The following is a 23,010-nucleotide window of genomic DNA, read 5'->3' as shown; positions in this document are numbered from 1 at the left end:
GTGCAAGGCCTGGAATTGTGGAATCAAGTGAATCATATGATGAAGCTGGGACATGGCACTGAGTGAACTTTTTGTTTTGTACCTGGCTTTCAGCTGAATGTCATTTTGCAATGCCATAATTGTGTTTGCACATTTATCATGTCCCTTTTAATGTGGCTGTTTTGCATGCTGGGGACTCTAATCTCTTGAGTGAACAATGGATGATCTTACTTAGCACTGAGTCTAATCTCTTGAGTGAACAATGGATGATCTTACTTAGCACTGAGTCTAATCTTTTGAGTGAACAATGGATGATCTTACTTAGTGCCTCTTCTCGGGCTGTCACATTCAATGTTGTAGGCCACAAAAGTTTCAAATGTGCAGAATGAGGAGCAGCTGAAGATGCTGAAAAAAATCTTCACATCGGCTATGATCAACCAGTTTTTATTTATTTCAGTGATATCTATTTCTATATCTTTCCTGTTTTTGGACAGATGTTTCATGTTTCCATCCATAATCGGCTATTAATAAACCCTTCCTATATCCCTTCCCCCTACCAGTTTCAATTTTATAACTATGGAAGTGTTACTGTGCTCAACCAATAAGCATGGGGGAAAAAAGAAAGAAAAATATTATCCTATTAATTACTCCAGTCACTTCTCATTGCAAAGAAAGCAACTGGGTTTATTTCAGCAATGAAATTTTGAAAAATAACCGAAGTTTTTTTTTCAAAACGTCTCACATATGTGTTCAGCACCATGGTCTGGACAGCTCCTGTGAACGAGAGATGGCCGAATCAAAATTAATGGCACTTTTCACATTTTTTCAAAAGCGCTGCAGTAGAATTTTCTACTGGAAGCTAAAACGTGTAATGCTAATATGGAGTGAGTTCATTGAGAAGTCTATTTATATTAGCCAAATAATTTCATAGACGCCTTTTAAAATAAGAATGAGCCTCGGGGCATCTCATTTGCTAATGTTTAAGAAACCACACTAATATTGGGTATGCAAAGCTCAAATTAAATGCATAAAGCCACAGAAGATGCTAATCTAGGTTGAAGTGCAGCAGGATATGCAAGCTGCCGTAGTAGAGACGGTCCACAATATGCAAAAAGCACAGAGAGAATAACACAGCTGCTCTTAAAACTACCAGCAAGCCCACATTGTTCCCATATTGCTACTGAAAAACCCTAAGCTTTACTAATACTAAAATAATATTGAAAAGTATAATAAAAATTTGATATGTCAGCTTTAATATGAACCTTACTAGCCTAAAGAACACATGAAAAGATTTCAGTAATCAAGGTTTCATGTTTGTAAGTCAAGCTTTCTGTGATTGACCTTCAGAAGACAGTTACAGCCTAAATCACAGCCCCACATACTCCAATTATAATTTATCCCGTGTTCAGGGACAGCGTTTGCTTCGAAAGCTGAAATGCAACACTCCTATCTGAGCCTTAGAAGCAGTGGGAATGTCTCCTTAGAGTATATATATAATTAATGCATGACTTTGTCAATTAAACCCCGCTATGATTAGATACTTTATTAAGTCTGTCTGCCACTTTGCTTTAAGAAAGGGCTGATTAAAGCAGTAATCCCACCCGGACATGGTATTTAGTGGTAGTTAATGCTCTGTTTGTAGGAAACAGAAACACCAAATAAGATGGTAGCAAGGATCACCTAATCTGTTCAATTGTCCTCTATTTGATCACCTCCTTTACCGGCACTTTCCCTACCAATAAGTATCTTTCCTGCTGGTTCCAGTTCTTTCTTGAATTCCATTGCTGCTTTTTGCCCCTGTTACCTCTATTGGAGGGCTGTTAACGCCCCTTTCTATTAAAAAAAAAAAAATAAATACTCTAACCCCATTCAACTTTAAGTCAAGAAATTATTTCCCACTGAAAACTACTTACCTCGGTTTATCATTATTTATAGTACTGAGGTAAATGTATTTCTCTGTCATGGCTTGCCTCTGCTCTAAGGCAGAAGAAACAGCAAGGAAGGCTGTCTAACAAAGCCGTGAGGGCAAACAAACAAGAATTAGCAGCCAATGTCCAAAAAAATAGGATTTCTTTATTGCAAAGTAACACGAGTGTGTTAAAAAGTGCCCAACTCTGGCCGAGTTTCGCCCTCTCACAGTGGGGCTACATCAGGGGCTCAACTCAATTCATGTATTAGATGAAAGAAATCAAGTCTTAAAAAGACTATGCATTAAGTAGTTATTGGATTGGCTTGAAAAACTCATTGACAGCGATGTCACTGTTTGCATCAATACAAGGTAGTGAATGTACTGGTATGCTTTAAGCTTGTGATAGCACACATAGACGGCAGCATAGCTTTACCTTGTTCACTCAAAACCTTGTTTGAGTGACATCGCTGTCAATGAGTTTTTCAAGCCAATCCAATAACTACTTAATGCATAGTCTTTTTTAAGACTTGATTTCTTTCATCTAATACACAAATTGAGTTGAGCCCCTGATGTAGCCCCACTGTGAGAGGGCGAAACTCGGCCAGAGTTGGGCACTTTTTACACACTCGTGTTACTTTGCAATAAAGAAATCCTATTTTTTTGGACATTGGCTGCTAATTCTGTTTTCTGCTCTAAGGCATACATTTTTAAATACTTAAAATCGCACCTCATAGGATTTATAGTGCAGATTGCATCATTCTGGCGACCCTCCTCTGGCTTGTCTCTTTTCCCTGTGTAAAAACTGATGTGAAGTCTCAGGGTTTTTACTAAATCACGACTTTTGGGAGCCAGGGTACCCTCTGGGCTATTGCTATTAGTCATTTCAATTATTTGTTATAAGTTAATTTTAGGTGTGCAATATTTTTACAAAAGAAACAACAACAGAAACACAAACATATTCTAAACAGTCAGGCCAATGACATTTGAAACTGTTAACCTCCTAGAGAATTAGTGCCTTTGGTTCAGTCATTCAGATTACTGAGAATAAAGGGGGAATACTGCACACTATTTATCCTGTAAAGTATATGTTGTGTCCATCGGTTCCCGACGCCCTCTCTCCGCCCTCCTCACCTCTTTGGCGCCTCCCTCTTCACCCGTGGGAAGATTGGCTGCCGCGGCGTTCCTCTGCCGAGGTCCTCCAGCGTCCCCGGACTGGCTCCACGCTGCTAACCGCCATATTTCCTGGAGGCCTAGGGGCGTGTGCGTGACGCGGCCCTCACTGAAGTACCAGCGATGGCGCGAACCTCGGGGGCATCCCCCAAAGATGATGTCACCCGCGACGGATATTTAAGGTCTTACAATTTGCTAACACATCGAGTTAGCAAAGATAAGGAACGACAACGGATTTGGATTCGTTCTAACTAAGCTACTCTGCCTCCTCGGACTAACCAGGGGTACTCGCTCCTCGGGGGCCTCGCTCTCTCTCTTACTTTCTAGCTTGCAGTCTGGAACCGGTACTCGCTCCTCGAGGGGCCCTTGTTCCCGGACTTCTTCGAATTCACTTCTGCCTGGAAGTCAGCACTGCCTACTACATCTGTGAGTTACCATCGCTCTCTCAGAGCTTTCCCTGGAACCAGGTACTCGCTCCTCAAGGGCCTAACCCTTTCCAGCTCCTGGGCTTCTATGAGACATTGTGTGAGTGTTACCATCAGGTTCAGTACATGAACTCTGCTTACCCTGCCTACTCACTATATTTCAGTTTCTCTACAGCTCAGCCTCCAGGGATCGCTGTTCCAGTATCTGAGAGACTACAGCCCAGCCGGGCATTCCAGCTCACTACTGCCACCTCTGGTGGTTCAATATACTGTCTAATAAAAGAAGTAGTGTGTGTCTGTCTCCATACTCTGAGCCTGACCGGTGGTCCCTCTCGGGATCTCCCCGGGGGCGTGGTCATCTGCCACTGGCCCAAGGATCCACCTACAACTCTCCTAAATACTACAGATTGCTAACTCCTCACGGAGAACACATCAGATTGCTAACTACTATCTGATTGCTCCTCCCATCAGATAGCGGTTTCATTACAGATGTTAACTCCTCACGGAGGTTTCACATCAATATAACAGTGCAGCAAAGAAAAAGTTGTACGAGGCATCCTCAGGACACAACATAACATCTTCAAATTATCACACATTTGTATATAACAGCTATTAACTAATAGGTTTTTACAATTATATATTTTATGTTTATAATAATTTTAAGGTCTTACAATTTATTTTAATTATTTTGCTCTGAAATGTTGTTTTTAAACAGCTACCAAGCTGTGTTGGAAATGCTACATCTAATCCAGAAATGAGAAAAAATTGTTGGTTGTCCGTTAATGGCATTCTAGGGAGGGGGGGGGTCTTTGAATAAAGCGTGAATTTTACAGTTTGTACAGAGAGCTCTAGTGGCACAATTGGATAGTGTGTGGTACTTACAGATCAGTACTGACAATGGGATAGGCTGAAATTGTGAGTAGTCAGACCTCACTGGAGCATTTCTCTCTTCAAGGGAAGTCTTGCATAAAACATCTGCTTCATTTTTTTGAAGGAGTTAATAAACATGTGGATAAAGGTGAACCGGTAGATGTAATGAATTTGGATTTTCAAAAGTCGTTGACAAGTCCCTTACGAGAGGCTTCTAAGAAAACTAAAAAGTCATGGGATAGGAGGCGATGTCCTTTCATGGATTACAAACTGGTTAAAAGACAGGAAACAGAGAGTAGGATTAAATGGTCAATTTTCTCAGTGGAAAAGGGTAAACAATGAAGTGCCTCAGGGATCTGTACTTGGACCGGTGCTTTTCAATATGTATATAAATGATCTGGAAAGGAATACGATGAGTGAGGTTATCAAATTTGCAAATGATACAAAATTATTCAGAGTAATTAAATCATAAGCGGATTGTGATACATTACAGGAGGACCTTGCAAGACTGGAAGATTGGGCATCCAAATGGCAGATGAAATTTAATGTGGACAAGTGCAAGGTGTTGCTTATAGGGAAAAATAACCCATGCTATAGTTACACAATGTTAGGTTCCATATTAGGAGCTACCACCCAGGAAAAAGATCTAGGCATCATAGTGGATAAAACTTTAAAATTGTTTGCTCAGTGTGCTGCAGGAGTCAAAAAAGCAAACAGAATGTTAGGAATTATTAGGAAGGGAATGGTGAATAAACAGAAAATGTCATAATGCCTCTGTATCGCTACATGGTGAGAATCGCACCTTGAATACTGTGTACAATTCTGGTCACCGCATCTCAAAAAAGATATAGTTGCGATGGAGAAGGTACAGAGAAGGGCAACCAAAATGATAAAGGGGATGGAACAGCTCCCCTATGAGGAAAGGCTGAAGAGGTTAGGGCTGTTCAGCTTGGAGAAGAGAAGGCTGAGGGGGGATATGATAGAGGTCTTTAAGATCATGAAAGGTCTTGAACGAATAGATGTGAATCGGTTATTTACACTTTTGAATAATAGAAGGTCTAGGGGGCATTCCATGAAGTTAGCAAGTAGCACATTTAAGACTAATCGGAGAAAATTATTTTTCACTCAACGCACAATTAAGCTCTGGAATTTGTTGCCAGAGGATGCGGTTAATGCAGTTAGTGTAGCTGGGTTCAAAAAAGGTTTGGATAAGTTCTTGGAGGAGAAGTCCATAATGGCTATTAATCAAGTTTACTTAGGGAATAGCCCACTGCTATAATTGCATCAGTACATCAACCAACCTCTTCCCTTTAATAATAATTCTCCAACATACACCAATACAAGGGACACTTGTGCTATGGTGTTGCTCATGTACGGTGGCTCTATTGAAGGACAACCAATTGTTGGGTGTCCTTTTCTTTCGCCCCGTCTATTATTCTTTATTATCCAAGTTTTAATGCAAACCATTTTTATTTTGATTTTTTCTGTTTCTTAAACTATTTCTAAAAAAAACCCTTATCTCCCCGTTTCGAATAACAAGATATAACTATGGTTTAGGTACATAGATAGTTGGGGGTTTCACCGATAATTTTTAAATGGTACAGGGTCATAGATAACAACAAAGGGAATCATCCGTAACAATAAACATGTTAAGGGACCACATGATGACAGTCAAGACACCGGAAATAGAGCAGAACCAATGAATCAAGAGGAATTATCTGATCTTAGACAGGATGAATATAAGGCTAGCCCAATGGTCAGGTAGCATAAATAGACTAACATCAATAGTAGAGGTATAGATAGTCCACGGAGGCAAGTAGGTTACAGCAGCATTAACCGAGGCGGGATCACACCGCCCAGTAAAAAATAGACACGCCCCCCTGATTTGAATACAGAGAGCGGGCGTGGGTTGGTTCAGTCTCCTACAGGTCTTCAGAGGCATTCCTAAAGGGTCACTAATTAATTGAGGCGGGATCATACCGCTCAATCAAAAAAAACAGACACACCCCCCTGTCTAAGCACAACAGTACGGATGTGGGAGAGTTCAGTCTCCCATCAGGTCCTTAGAGGCATTCCCAAAAGGGTCAATGATTACCCTGATTGAGAACGCCGCAGCCAGTCTCGGTCTGGTGAAACGATTGGGTGGGGACCCGCGGTAAGTATAAAGAGCGAGTAGGCAAACGCGCCTCAAACACAGAAGGTAGGCGTCATCCACGACAGAAGCACGATCATCACAAAAGTAAGTGTTTTCAAAACGTGCAAATGGTATGTAGAACAAGATGTTTGTTGGAATGAAATGGAAATAAGAATTAACTGTGTTATCTTCATAGTTGGAGACATAACAGCTACTGTGTACCTGGTTAGGGACACAGCACTACCCTCCCGTAGCCCCTGAAGCAGGCACGACTGTGCCGAAACATGGCCCATGTCGGGCAAGCAGACGCGATCCCATGAGAGAAAGCTGAGACAGACGCCTGATAAGTATTAACAAACATTACCGCGGTCGCCTCAGAAAAATGGGGAGATAAGGGGTTTTTAGAAAATAGTTAAGAAACAGAAAAATCAAAAGAAAAAATGGTTGCATTAAACTGGATAATAAAGAATAATAGACGGGGCGAAAGAAAAGGACACACCAACAATTGGTTGTCCTTCAATAGAGTCACCGTACATGAGCAACACCATAGCACAAGTGTCCCTTGTATTGGTGTATGTTGGAGAATTAATTGCATCAGTAGCATGGGATCTTCTTGGTGTTTGGGTAATTGCCAGGTTCTTGTGGCCTGGTTTGGCCTCTGTTGGAAACAGGATTCTGGGCTTTATAGACCCTTGGTCTAACCCAGCATGGTAATTTCTTATGTTCTTAACAAACACTGATGCAATCCATCCTACTTGTAATATGGATAGGTGTAAAGGACAACCAGTTATAGCAAACAAAAAATACTGTAGCATTGCATACATCAAAATATAAATATCTTTAATTCTCCTTTTATGAAATAAATGCTGTCTACAACACATTTCATGTGCCTCTACAGGCATTTATAGTAATGTCTGGGTAAGAGAAGTTATACAGATGATGAGGAGAGTTGGTGGGTATTGAATTAAAGTGGAATTCCAGTAAAAGTCATATTTTTTAGATCTGATACTATTGGCATTCTGTTGAAAAAAAGTGACAAGGAGGCTGATGTTATTGTAGAGGATGATTTTCTTGGGGATCCCCACTTCCTGGATTTTCTTGAAAACAACAATTGAGAAAGCAAGCTCCTGAGCACTCCCTACAACACTGTCTAGTACAGACTGCTAGCACAGAAATGCTGAGGTCCACTGCAAAGTGCTTTGTGGCTCCTTGCTAAAATGATTCTTCTAGCCTGCAGAAACATGCTTTCATCTTGCCATTGCAATTTTTTCTTTTCCATAACATGCAAGGAAATTCTCGCTTGCACAATTGCTCTTGAGGAACGTGCATGACAATGTACAGGCTACAGGAGCAACACATGTCATGTGAAAAAACTACTCGTGGAGGGAGTCTGTAGGAAACTCCCTCAGAGTACCTTAAGGGACTGGGTATTAGGGATGTGAATCGTTTTTTTGATGATTTAAAATATCGTCCGATATATTTTAAATCGTCAAAATAGTTAGAGGCAATATACAATAGGAATTCCCCCGATTTATCGTCAAAAATCGTAAATCGGGGGGAAGGGGAAGGGGGAGGGCGGGAAAACCGACACACTAAAACACCCTAAAACCCACCCGACCCTTTAAAAATAAATCCCCCACCCTCCCGAACCCCCGCCCCCCCAAATGTCTTAAATTACCTGGGGTCCAGTGGAGGTGTCCCGCTGTGATCTTCCACTCTCGGGCCACGGGTGTGTTAATAGAAATGGCGCCGGCGCTACCTTTGCCCTGTAATATGACAGGGCAAAGGTAGCGCCCCTGTCAAGCGACCTCCTGCACTCGAATCGTATTTGCCGTATGCAAAATGGCGCCGGCCGTATGCGTACGGCCGGCGCCCATTTTGCAATACGGCAAATACGATTCGAGTGCAGGAGGTCGCTTCGGACCCCCGCTGGACTTTTGGCAAGTCTTGTGAGGGTCAAGAGGCCCCCCCAAGCTGGCCAAAGTCCCTGGGGGTCCAGCGGGGGTCCAGGAGTGATCTCCTGCGCTCGTGACGTCGGGGGACAGGAACCCAAAATGGCGCTGGCGCTACCTTTGCCCTGTTCATATGACAGGGCAAAGGTTAGCGCCGGCGCCATTTCTATTAACGCACCCATGGCCCAAGAGTGGAAGATCACAGCGGGACCCCCCCACTGGGACCCCAGGTAATTTAAGACATTTGGGGGGGTTCGGGAGGTTGGGGGATTTATTTTTAAAGGGTCGGGGAGGGTTTTAGGGTTGTTTTAGTGTGCGGTTTTCCCGCCCTCCCCCGATTTACGATTTACACGATTTTAAAACAAACAAAACCGCGACGATCCGATTCCCTCCCCCCCCCAGCCAAAATTGATCGTTAAGACGATCGATCACACGTTTCACATCTCTACTGGTATAGCTGTCTCACGTGGTCATCCTCAAGATGCAAAACCACAGGGAATCCTGGCTGAAGAGAGGAATCCTGGGTGAAGGCCCTGAGTATAAGAACTCAGGGGCCTAGAAGGGTTAAACAGGGCCCCAGGGAGCAGGCAAAGACTATGCAAAGATCTGCTACTTTTAAGTATTGTGAGTTACCTGAAGTTAGGTGAGCGGCCACTATTGTTGGTTTGGTTTGTGCACTATAAATAAACTGCACCTAAGGAACAGCCAGAAAAGAACTGCCTCCTTAATTCTCTTGGGTGATTCCCACACACTGATTGGCCATGTTACCACATATGGTGGTAGGACTGGGATCTCGTGCCTAAGCAGGAAGCACAGGCAAGAGCCCATAGCTGCAGCAGCAGAAGAAAATAAAAACCTTGTAGAGTCGGAACAGTTGAAATCCTTCTTAAATGCCAGGAGTTTGAACATCAATCCTGGGTAATAGATCCCTTAAGATAATCACCATTATTGTAATCCACCGCATCCGTTAAGCTTGTTTTTCTGGTCTTTTTTTTGTTTCCTTATATACTCCCCTTAGTATTTCAGGGCCTTCTTCTCTTTATTTTCTTTAAAAAAAAAAAAAAAAATTACCTCGCTGAAAAGTGTTGCACCTAGTAATATTTCTTGTTGATTATGATTAAAGTGTATTTATGGTATGTTACATATCTATTCTTTTCTGATGGCGTAAGATGTATGCTTACTTTATGAAAATCAATAAAATATTAATTAAAAAAAAAGGATATGGTGGAGTTCAAGAATGTACACAAAAAGACAAAAAGAATGGTGAAAAGACTGGAAAAGCTCTCAGGTGATGAAAGGATAAAAAATGTAGGACTTTCTAGCTTGGAAAAAGAAGACAGATGGGGGACATGATAGAGGTCTACAAGATCATGAATGGAAATGAACAAACCTCAAGCAAGCAGTTGTTTTCCTTGTCCATAAAATACTAGGACAAGGGACAACCAACGAGACTGTATGCTAGCAGTTTTAAAAGAAACAGAAGAAAGTATTTCTAGTCAGTAGATGGTTAAACTGTGGAATCTGCAGGCTGCAGGGTTTAAGAGGGATATGAATGTATTCCTGAAAGACAAGGGCGTACACGGATGTTAGAGATTAGATGGAAGTTGAGTGTCTTTAAGCCCTTATAGATCTTCAGGGAGCACTTAGGTGAAATCTGATTTTCATTTGGTGACTCTGGAGCCACTGTCAGAGATGGAATGCTGGGCTAGATGGACCATTGGTTTGACCCAGCTTGGACATTCTTATGATCTTATATAACTAACTTCAGTGCTTAAGGTTGACTAGAAAGGTATTCAGGTTGTATAGTATGCACATTCAACCACAGATTAAACCTACTCTGTTGTTTGTTAGACTGAAAAATATATGTTATATTTCTTATTTCTTTGGGGTGTGAAGTCAGATATAAGATTCTTGGGTTTTTTTTGGGATGCTTTGGGTATCATCATGATGGTATGTAGCAATACGTGACTACATAAAGAAAATGTCTTTAAAGATTTTGGAAAAAGGGACAGATTGAAGGACAATGAGCATAGGAAAGATGAGAGAATTAAAGCAGAAGAAAGGGTCAGAAGTCTAGGAGAAGATAGGAAGAGAAAAAATAGCCACTGCCACTGTGCAAGAGATCCAGCTTCAGTTCTAGACCTAGATTACATGATACTTATCCCAGGGATAAGCAGTGGATTTCCCCAAGTCCACCTTAATAGTGGTTTTTGGACTTTTCTTCCAGGAATTTATCTAAACTTTTTTTAAACCCATCTTTCACCACATCCTCCTGCAATGAATTCCAGAATTTACACATCCTCCTGCAATGAATTCCACATCCTCCTGCAATGAATTCCAGAATTTAATTATACATTGAGTAAAAAAATATTTCTCCTGTTTGTCTTAAATGTGTCACTTAGTAACTTCATTCAAAGTCCCCTAGTCTTTGTACTTTTTGAAAGAATAGACAACCTATTCTTGTTTACTCATTCCACTCCACTCATTATTTTATAGAGCTCTATCATATCTCCCCTCAGCCTTCTCTTCTCCAAACTGAAAAGCCCTACTTCTATAGCCTTTCCTCATAGAGGAATGGTCCATTCTCTTTACCATATTGGTCTCCCTTCTCTGTACCTTTTCTAATTGTGCCTTGTCTTTTTTATGATAGAGTGACCAGAACTGCACACAATACTCAAGGTGCAGTCGCACCAGGGAGAGATACAGAGATGATATTCTCTGCTTTATTCTTTATTCATTTCCTAATAATTCTAGCATTCTCTTTGCTTTCTTGGTGGCTGCCACACACTGAGCAGAGAATTTCATCATATTATCTATGATGACGCCTAAGATCCTTTTCCTGGGTTGTTACTCCCATAGTGGAACTATAATTTAGCTTGCTTTTCCCTACATTCATCACTTTGCCCTTGTCCATATTAAATGTCATTTGCTATTTGGATGCCCGTCTCTCAGTCTCCATACCCGGATAAGTACCGTTTTAAGACTTATCAGCTAAGTAAGGGCTTTGCAGCTACTTAGCTGGATAAATCGGAGCTTGTCCAAATAAGTGCTGCTGTTTAGCCAGATAAGTAGTAATTTGTCCAGATAAATGCCACTTTCAAGACTCAACTGAATAAATCAGAATTTATTCAGATAAATAGCACGTAACTGCTATACTTGCATATTTTTACATTTAACTTTAAAACTATATACATGGCTATTTTACCTGTATAATTTTAAAGCATTTATCAGCGTGTGTCAGGTTTTACACATGCAAGGCGGCAGATTTTCTAACATGTTTGCAGCAATGAAATTACAAGTTTTACCAAATAGTCTACCAGCTCACTCAGTCCTCCTGGCTCTTCAGCTTCAACTTCCCCCATTTCGCCCAGACCACCCACCTAGACAGTGTTTCACATCACGTACTCCAGTTATAGAGCAAGTTTAAATGTATGTAAGCTGCCAGATCCACATGTGTAAATTGATTACAAAACAGCAACGTAAAAGTGTAAATGTTGGACCCCACCCCAGAACGCACCTGGCCCGCCTGTTTTGCTCAAATCTACTTGTGCCCTTACTTATGTGTGCATTTTGAAGTTTATAAAATCGCATATATGCAAGTATATGCTATTTATACATGATTTTTACATGTACAGCTTTTGAAAATTCATCTTTAAGTGGAACAAACATCTGGAAATTATCGGTGGTGGCAATTTCAGTTGAAATGGGGAAAACAAGCAAACAGGCTTATCTTTACTTGTAAGAAAACTAATTTCAGAAGCTCAAGTCAGGCTTGTTGCTGGGAAAAAAAAAAAAAGAAAGAAAAATGCTCACTCAGAATTTTGAAGTGGCCATGGTCAAATGAAAGTGCATGGGGTGGGACACTTCTTTCCTAGATGCCACAGGTAGAGCGGGGTTTCCATGCACCTTTTCAGGAGCCACATCTGGCACACACGTGGGCACACAACAGTCCCAGCACCTGGCTCTACTCGGGCTACCTCCAGCACCTGGCTTGGTCTGCTGATACCTGAGCTCCCTCTAGTGGCGACCTTAGGCAACATCTCCTCCCCCCTCACTCTTCATCCATTCTCCGCTAACACTTGCAGGATATCTCCCTATCCCTCCCTGCCCCTGCCCCATTTCACTTCCTAACCCAAAAAAATGTACCAATCTCCCATCTCGCCCTCCTGTTTCCTTCCTTTCTGTTTCATCCCTTTCTGTTGCATTGTCTTCCTCTAATTCTGTCTAAGTCAAGCCCTGCTTGCTCTTTCAACAGTGTACATGGATGTTTTTGAGTGGTTGCTGATCCCACTGTTCAGTGCATTCAGTTATACCGAACTAATAATGCATGACCACACGACTGTGTTTTAGAAACTAAAAACTGGACTCCTTCTCTGTCCATGAGTTCTTCAAAAGTTGGTTTATCATCTTCTTGATATATATTATTTATTTATTTATTTAACATTTTTCTATACTGAACTTCATGACAAGCTTCATATCAGGCCGGTTTACATCAAACTTAGGGGTTAACTTAACAGAACCATATAACAAGAAGGCCGAGGCGCAGATACAAATAACATGGAGAATAAAACTAGGGGGCTAGAGTAGCCAGGAAACAAAGGACAGGAAGAACTGGTGCATTTCTCCCTCTCTCTCTCTCTCATGCATTGGAATTCTCTATCTTGTTTCTTTAAATCATTCCAGCACTCAAAGTTAATTTTGCACTAGTATGCCTGGGAAAAGAAAAAAAAAAGTGAGAACAGATGCAGCGTTAGCTAATTATATCGAAACTTCCTCAGCTTTAGAAACAATATTTCTTGTGATCTCCTCCTGTAATGCAAGATTTTATAATTTAAGGAAGTGGAGACTGTTTTAGGAGCAGCATGGAAGATTTAGCTGAATAGTAAGGAGGAATGTAATATGATACAATAAATTAAATGCCCCAATAAGCCTGATGCAATATTTCTAAATTTGAACAGGTGAATTTTTTTTTACTTTAAAAAATTACACATTTTAGCTAAATCTTGGGCTACACATCAGTCATTTCCTACTCTGTAAAAATAACCCCAAATTGAAATGTCACCTTGCTCTTCTGTGAAGATGTTAAAAGAAAGCACCTAATGTGTGCTTTATAGACTCAATAGATTTAGTTTTAACACACTCAAAAACACCATTGATAAAGGAAGATTTTGGTTTGTGTGTTTAATAGATGGGATTCTGCTAAGCTAATGTAAACTGTGCTTCTGCTGAACCCAAACATAAAATCAGAATACACACACACACACACAAGGTTCTCCTTGAAGCTGAGTAATTTGTATTTCTAAAGCAATTCACTAGGGTTAAGAAGACAGATTATGGCCTTGAACCAGCAGAAAATTTCCCAACACACAGCACTGGAGACAGGCAAGCTTCGAAGGAGGGGGCTGGGGTCTGAATGGAAAGATAAATTTGGATTCAGGGACAACCAACATGAGCAATGATCTTTTTACAGTCTGGGGTACTGATGCTCAGAGGTTTAGAAAAAAAAACATAGGACTGCGTCTACGGCCAAGTTCACAAGCAAAGCACATCAAGCAAATCTGACTGATACATGGGGGTTACCTGCACGGCACGGCAGATACTACCATGGGAAGCTTGCTGGGCAGATTGGATGGAGCATCGGTCCTTTTCTGCCATCATTTCTATGTTTCTAAGTTTAATTACACTACATATAATTATTTTATTAATAATAAAATTCAGTGGTGGGAGTTTCATTTTTGCTCATTCTATTTTCTTATTGTTAGAATAATCATATTTTCAAATTCAAAGCCCTTGATAATTTTCCTTGATAGCATGTATTCTACAATCTACAGTATACTGTGGACTTAAGAGTGTGCATCCACAATATATTTAACTAATATATATATTAGTTAAATATATATAATACACTTAGGCACTGTAAATAATTATTAATTTATGTTAACCCTACACTGTTCTTTTTCTCTTTCTCCCAGTTCTATTACCTTTGTTTCAGTGTAACTGCAACTCTGATGCACTAGTTATAGTTTTATTGTTCTTTGCACCCCTTGTTCTAATGTAAACCGGCATGATGTGATCTGCTCATGAATGCCGGTATATTAAAACCTAAATAAATAAATAAATAAATTGGTGGGACATGTTAAGACAAGTCTGTATATATATATATATATATATATATATAACACATAAGAACATAAGAAATTGCCATACTGGGTCAGACCAAGGGTCCATCAAGCCCAGTATCCTGTTTCCAACAGTGGCCAATCCAGGCTACAAGTACCTGGCAATTACCCAAACACTAAGAAGATCCCATGCTACTGATGCCAGTAATAGCAGTGGCTATTCTCTCAGTCATCTTGATTAATAGCAGTTAATAGACTTCTCCTCAAAGAACTTATCCAAACCTTTTTTAAACCCAGCTACACTAACTGCACTAACCACATCATGTGGCAACAAATTCCAGAGCTTGTGTGTTGAGAGAAAAATAATTTTCTTTGATTAGTTTTAAATGTGCTACTTGCTCACTTCATGGAGTGTCCCCTAGTCCTATTATCCGAAAGAGTAAATAACTTATTCACATCTACTGGTTCTAGACCTCTCATGATTTTAAAGACTTCTATCATATCCCCCCTCAGACATCTCTTCTCCAATATATATATATATATATATATATATACACACACACACACACACAGACATATACATACTGCATATGCATGCATTTTATGTGGAATATAACATTGGTTTCATACTATCATCCTCCATAAGCATGTCCTTCCTACAAGGACAAAACACTTCAGAAAGGAGCTTTAAAAAGTAAAGCATGATTGAGTAGATTTCCATGAACTTTTCATGGTTTTAATTCATGCATTGTAAATGACTGACTCAGGGAACCGCTGTGCAATTGGAGTTCTGCTCACTGATCTCTCAGATAAGATCATTTTCTACCTCTACTTCTCTACAATACATACACTTCCTATGGATTCTTGTTTGACATCTGTGTTGTCTTGACTAGATTGTAAGCTCCATGGAGCAGGAACTATCTATCATGTGCCGTCTGTACAGTGCTTGGTATGTATAGCAATGCTTTACAATGCGCAAATATGGTTCTGGTTCTTAAAACCCCTAAAATGTTGAGGAGTGCACTGTGGGACATGTTAGGACAAGTTAAGTTAATGATACAGTGTACCCCTCATCTAAGTATATCTCAAGTGAGTTTGAAAGGCATTGCCTTCAGATATCAAACATTTGTAAATATATTTGCACTTCAGCTAGAAAGCATTTCAACAGCATTGGAGGGAAAAGGATAGGGAGGACAGTACTGCACTCTTTATCATGTAGGGCACACAATACATAACTTCAAAAAACACCAACACCTGTAGCACAGATTTTCTCTTAGGAAATTTGGGTAGGGAGGTAGAAAGCAGGTTGAAAAAAATTACTTTTGTCCTGTCAAACTAAACAAAAATCATTGCAAAAAACACATTCCACTGCTGGATGAAGATGCACTAATATGCATGTTTACAGTCTTCATAATTGTTCTTTCTTAAATGATTTACTGGGCATTATCACCTTTTTTCCTTTACAGTTAACCTGTCAGGTAAACATGAATATTTACTCAGGGTGAGTGTCAGGTCCTCTGCCCACATAGACACATTCTATACCCCCGGACAGATACAGACACATATGAGACAGGGAAGAGCCAGAAATGTGCTTGCGCCAGCGCAGGTACAGCTCCTTACCACACATGGGCACTTAGGCACTGTGCCTATTACTTATGGATGAGTCCTTTCTGATAGTTTCACGGTGCAGACCTGGCATTTAGGAAGTCAACTGAAGCTGTTGGCCACTGTCCGCAGGCAACTTTGTACATTGAGCGAAAAGGTTCACTTGTACCATAGACCGGCACAGCAGAGGAAGGGATACCAGTTAGTGTCCTCAGCAAGGACCACAAGGGATCTGCAAAGAAACTGGAGAGACAGAGCACACCCTCCTCCATCTACTGTGGAATTTGTGTTGTTTAAATCTAAAAGAGGTGGGGGAAATCCAGTGACCCAATAAAGCAAAATAAGGTAAATCTATTGTCCCCTGAAAGGTAATCCACCTCTGCTCTTTCCACTACAAGGGACACTGGGACACCGGTCTATCAAGCTCCTCGGCATTGCAAAAAATAGAATATTGATTTGGTTTAGTACCAGATCATCATATCCACTGAAATACAAATCTCTGCTGAATTATCAAATAATAATGAAAAGAAGGAAATCCATGCCCTGTTGGAACCATTCCTTCCATGCTTTTCTGTTTATTCTGCCTTTCGTTTCCACTTAAACTTTAGCCCAGCAACTATGGGAAATGTTTATATATCGTTCCTTTCCCTTCCAGCATTAACAGAGCAAAAACTTACCAGATCTACTTTCACAAATCTTATTCACCAGCACATTAAGTTTTGGGTTTCATAAAACCATTAAAAAAAAAAAAACCCAACAACCCAATGTGGAAGTGAGAAGTACAGACTAAGCTCGATACCTCTCACAACACACTCCTGAACAACCCTCAAGAAACGCTTGCAACAGCACCTACCTGCCTGCAAGAACGCTCCACAGAAGTTAGTGCCAGTACCCAATTCTTGCTTCTTTAAAAAGAAATCCTCACTGTTATTTTCCTCCACGCTTCCCTTTTTTTTTTTTTTTTTTTTAAATCAGTGATTAGAGAGAGGGAAGAGGCTGCCTGGAAGATTGGCGTGGGATCCCTCTGGAAGCCCTGGCTCCATGCTCTGTGCAGCTGAGATTCTGGGGGATCTGTTGGCAGCGAGAGCACAGGAGAATCAGGCGAGGGGGGGGGGGGGAGAGCGCGCGGGCAGAAAGTAGGAGGGCTGGGTGGCAGGGAGAGCACAGCTCCGGCTCCCGAGGAGAGGGATCCTCCTTCTCAGCCTGGGCTCCCCCTTCAGTGCCTGCTCTGCTCAGCGCTGGCCGCCAGCGCCCTCTGGAGGATTTCAGAGGGAACTGGGCTGGTGATTCCCATCCCACTAAGCATCCGCCTCTGCCCCTGGGAACATCCTGCAGGGGCACCAAATCGCCGGGACTGCCAGGGGGCATGCATTCATCTGCAATAAAATAAATAAGTGCAGAGCTAATCCACCGTTCAACATGCAGACAATCCCTTTAGTAATCAACAAAAAGTCAGGCGCTGTCCTGGAGGTCGTTCGGAACAGCAGCCAACTCAGCTCTTGCAAGCATTTTTAAATCTTATGTTATTAATACAAACTTCTAGGTCTATTTATTTTTTCCGCCTGTAAAGTCCCGCTGGTGAACATCCTGGGAAATCTGCACGCGCACACAGTTTAACAGAGGGAAAGTACACAGTTCTGGCAGACTCAAGCTAGATCATGATAATTAAGTGCAATATGTTCACAAAAATATTTTTTGTGTTAAAAATATACACTGAGTCTTTTTCTCTCTAAATAAACAAATAAACTGAATGATTTGGATCGTAATCATATGGCTCAGTCTGCTGATACTCCTTGTCAGGAAAAGAATTTACTGCAGACCTTCAAAGAGAGTCAGATTTCACAGCAGGAAGGGAAATTGCCAATTTACACTATCTCTGATTATCTTAATAAGAACGAGAGAATGCAAATTCAGGTAACTTAAAGGAACTCGCTCCTAATGTTGAACAAGTCTGAAACCAGAATGTTATAACATAATCAGTAGCAGCCACTTTTCCAGAGAAAATCTTCTGTAGTTTAAAGTAAACTCCAAAAATGCACGCAACTAAAGGAAACCTTTCATTCTCCCTCTGCTTCCCTGCCTCTGTTCCCTTCTCCTCCAATAAAGAGCAACCATATTTCCACATATCTGATGATAAACCGTACAGAATGATAAACAGAAAGTAAGTATTTTTGGAGAAATTTAGCTAGTACTCAGAGCAGCCTTTTTAAAAGGAAAGATTTGGGTTTTCTAGATGTTTTGACCAAGTAAATTGTTTTATCATTTACACAAAAATGTCATACTTTTTCTAGCTAAACATTTACCATGCAAATATTCCTGATGTCCTAAATAGATGTGTCATCTGATTTGGCATGATGTACTCTACCTATACATTTAGTAAAAGAAAATGTCCGATGCTGTATCTCAAAGTTTTTCAATTAGTCAAGTAGCTGAACTGAAATATTTGTTGGGGGAGGGGGAGAATCAATAAAAACACAATATGCATTAAAAGCGATACGGAAACAAATTCAAAGCTTTATATGGAAAGATTTTTTTTTAAATTGGAATACTTGTTGTGATGGGGACTTCGCTAGGTTACCTCCAAACAAGCCAGAGATAAGACCTGGATACTTCAATAGCAGAAGCAAATCCCCAGAGCAAGACAAAATGGATGAGGGAGATAGGCTGCCCTCAACATTAGTGCACCCTCCTACCTATCGGGCCGATACAGTAAAGCACGGCCGCGGTTACCCTGTTTTTAACCCGCTTTGGACGCACATTTTGGAAGCGTAAGGCGAACCCGCGATTCAGTATCCGGTTTTACATGTCCTTACTGCTTGCCGAAATGGACACGTATCCGTCTCCACCCGCCGCGTGTATATGATATGTTGATGATCGATTTAGTTATTTCCTCCGATACAGTAACATGCGCCCAGATTATCGCCTTCTTAACCAGCTTATTTGCTGCGTCTTTAACCTGCATATTTACCGCCTACCCTGACCCTGGCGTTAGTGTGGTGTTCAGTCAGCTTCGTACCAGACAGCGCCATGGACAACATGCATATTATTGCTCTGGCATTTCTGGGAGGGGCCAACATTTACTCGGTTAAGTTGCTATTTTAGAACCTGACAAAGCGACACATGTAAGTCTGTTACTTGCATACATTGTTTACACCTGCTAATTATCTGGTATAATTGAGAATAGAAGTGTTTATTGCTTAATACTGAATGGGTGACGGGTATGGGTAAACTGGGGTGAGTTCAGGCTGAAGAGCCAGGAAGGTGTCGATGACCTAGAGATGGACTGGACAAACTGGTGGCTGAACTGGCAAAACTGGTAATTTCATTCACGCGCGCATGTTTTAAAATTCGCTGACTTGTTGTGTAAAAGCCTACAAGTGCTAAGGAAAATACATTTGTGAAATCTCCTTATGTAAATGTTTAAAATTAGGAGCACAAATGCACATGTACCTGAAGACTGGAGGGTGGCTAAAGTAACCCCAATATTTAAAAAGGGCTCCAGGGGTGATCCGGGAAACTACAGACCGGTTAGCCTGACTTCAGTGCCAGAAAAGTGTTCTAAACATCAAAATCACAGAACATATAGAAAGACATGGTTTAATGGAACAAAGTCAGCATGGCTTTACCCAAGGCAAGTCTTGCCTCACAAATCTGCTTCACTTTTTTGAAGGAGTTAATAAACATGTGGATAAAGGTGAACTGGTAGATGTAATGTATTTGGATTTTCAGAAGGCGTTTGACAAAGTCCTTCATGAGAGACTTCTAAGAAAAGTAAAAGGTCATGGGATAGGTGGCGATGTCCTTTCATGGATTACAAACTGGCTAAAAGACAGGAAGCAGAGAGTAGGATTAAATGGACAATTTTCTCAGTGGAAGGGTGTGGGCAGTGGAGTAGGGGTGTGCATTCGGATTGACCGCATTAGTAAAACGCAACTCATATTTTTTTTTTACTTAAAAAATTGATTCGACATAAACGATCGGATTTCCAACATATCGAACATAGATATGTTCGATATGTGGGGAAATCGCGATTGTTGAGCCAAAATAAAAATATAAACCCCCTCCCCCTCCTTAATCCCCCCCCCCCCCCGACTTACCACAACTCCCTGGTGATGGAGCGAGGAGTGAGGACGCCATTTCTGCAATCCTTGGCGAGAAGCATGTGACGTCGGCGGCACGTCGAGTGACGCCGGCGTCACGTGATTCCCGGCGAGTTCGCGCCGGACGGCTCGTTCGGCCCAAAAAGAACTTTTGGCCAGCTTGGGGGGCCTCCTGACCCCCCAAGCTGGCCAAAAGTTCTTTTTGGGCCGAACGAGCCGTCCGGCGCGAAACTCGACGGGAATCACGTGACGCCGGCGTCACTCGACGTGCCGCCGACGTCACATGCTTCTCGCCAAGGATTGCAGAAATGGCGTCCTCACTCCTCGCTCCATCACCAGGGAGTTGTGGTAAGTCTGGGGGAGGGGATTAAGGAGGGTGAGGGGGTTTAAATTTTTTTTTTGCACATATGTACATATACCCAACTCATTGGATTTTTTTTATGTCCATATTGGCCGCAAGTGGGACCCCCTTTCGGACATAAAAAATATGAACATAAAATTTTGCTCTGCACATCCCTACAGTGGAGTGCCTCAGGGATCTGTATTGGGACCCTTACTTTTCAATATATTTATAAATGATCTAGAAAGAAATATGACAAGTGAGGTAATCAAATTTGCAGATGGCACAAAATTGTTCAGAGTAGTTAAATCACAAGCAGATTGTGATAAATTGCTGGAAGACCTTGTGAGACTGGAAAATTGGGCATCAAAATGGCAGATGAAATTTAATGTGGATAAGTGCAAGGTGATACATATAGGGAAAAATAACTCATGCTATAGTTACACAGTGTTAGGTTCCATATTAGGTGCTACCACCCAAGAAAGAGATCTAGGCGTCATGGTGGATAACACATTGAAATCGTCGATTCAGTGTGCTGCGGCAGTCAAAAAAGCAAACAGAATGTTGGGAATTGAATACTGTGTACAATTCTGGTCACCGCATCTCAAAAAAGATATAATTGTGATGCAGAAGGTACAGAGAAGGGTGACCAAAATGATAAAGGGGATGGAACAGCTCCCCTATGAGGAACGGCTGAAGAGGTTAAGATTTTTCAGCTTGGAGAAGAGATGGCTGAGGGGGGATATGATAGAGGTGTTCAAAATCATGAGAGGTCTAGAATGGGTAGATGTGAATCATTTATTTAATAATAATAGAAAGACTAGGGGGCACTCCATGAAGTTAGCATGTGGCACATTTAAAACTAATCGGAGAAAGTTCTTTTTCACTCAACACACAATTAAACTCTGGAATTTGTTGCCAGAGGATGTGGTTAGTGCAGTTAGTGTAGCTGGGTTTAAAAAAGGATTGGATAAGTTCTTGGAGGAGAAGTCCATTACCTGCTATTAATTAAGCTGACTTAGAAAATAGCCACTGCTATTACTAGCAACAGTAACATGGAAGAGACTTAGTTTTTGGATACTTGCCAGGTTCTTATTGGCCTGGATTGGCCACTGTTGGAAACAGGATGCTGGGCTTGATGGACCCTTGGTATGACCCAGTATAGCATGTTCTTATGTTCTTAGGCACTCCACTTATCAGGATAAGTTTAGACTTCTCTGGTTTAGTGGTTTTGCTGTCTCTTAGCCAGATAAGTCTTGAAAAGTGCTACTTAACAAGCTAAGTAGGCTAGCCAGATAAGTCTTCAAATCCTAGTTATCCAGTTATCTTACTTATTCATAAATAAATAAGTAGCATTTTTCTTTTACTAATCTGGCTATCTTACTTAGCCAGATAAGTCTTAAACAGTACTACTTAGCTGGATAAGTAGCATTTTTTGAGATATCCATGACAGTTTACTCAGGCCATGAGCTTGGTGGACTCATCCCCAGCTCAGACTCTCTCAGGCTTGGCACTCCAGGTCTAGCAGTAGCAAGAACAACTTAATCAAATGACCTGCATACTACAAGGCCTTGCGGCCCGAATGGAGGTCATGCAGGTCCAAGCACCCACACCTGCATCGATGCAGCCCCTGGAATCCATGCCACATTTACCACCACTGCCCAGATATGAAGGAGATCCGAAAGCAGCAGAGGCTTTATCAATCAGTACAAAATGCACTTTGAGCTGCAGGCCACCAGCTTCCCCTTGCATTGGACTAAAGTCATGTTTATTCTGTCTCACTTGGCAGGTCTTGCACTGGCCTAGACTTTACCTCTATGGAAATGGAATGACCCCCTGGAGGAAAATTTGGCCAACTTCTTGAAGCACTTTCAACAAGTACTCAATGAGTCTGGTCAATCCTCCTATGCTGCCACAGAGTTGCTTCATATTAGGCAGGGTAACCGCACAGTGGGAGACTATGTCATCCAATTCTAGACCTTGGCCTCAGAGCTCTGTTGGGGTGAGGACAGTCTCAGCACCATTTTCTGGCAGAGCCTGGTGGACCACATCAAATATGAGTTAGCTGGACAAGATCTGCCATCAGGCCTAGAGAATCTTATCATGCTGGCCATATGATTAGACCTCCATTTTTAGGAGAGAGAGGCCTCCCGGTGACACTTCAGACTGGCGCCTAACTTTCAGCATCCCCTGCTTCGTGCTATGGATGCCCCATCTGCCTCCCCTGCAGAAGAACCTTTGCCACTTGGCAGGGCCTGTCTCACTGAGGAAGAGAAGCTGAGATGCTGGCGGCTCAAACTTCCTCTAATGTGTGGCTCAGGGGCACTTCTCTGGCCAGTGTCCCAAAAAGTCAGGAAAATTCCATGCCTAGGGTTGATTGAAAAGGCAACCCTAGGCCAGTGCTCTT

General features: G+C 41.5%; 1 protein-coding gene across 2 annotated transcripts in view; it reads right to left on the bottom strand.

Moving 5' to 3' along the window:
* CPNE4 (copine 4) overlaps nucleotides 1–23,010 on the bottom strand; it is a 988,906-nt gene that overhangs the window by 946,932 nt on the left and 18,964 nt on the right. The window contains exon 1 of one of the 2 annotated variants that reach the window (XM_029589333.1): nucleotides 17,017–17,269. The exons of the other annotated variant lie outside the window; for it this stretch is intronic. The gene's annotated coding sequence lies outside the window, so the exon portion shown is untranslated. Of the gene's footprint in view, nucleotides 1–17,016; nucleotides 17,270–23,010 lie in introns of those variants that run through there. 2 annotated transcript variants of the gene reach the window in all.

This window comes from Rhinatrema bivittatum, chromosome 2 (assembly GCF_901001135.1).
Source record: "Rhinatrema bivittatum chromosome 2, aRhiBiv1.1, whole genome shotgun sequence".
In the NCBI taxonomy this organism is placed as follows: Eukaryota; Metazoa; Chordata; class Amphibia; order Gymnophiona; family Rhinatrematidae; genus Rhinatrema; species Rhinatrema bivittatum.
This window is presented reverse-complemented; position numbering and strand designations above follow the sequence as displayed.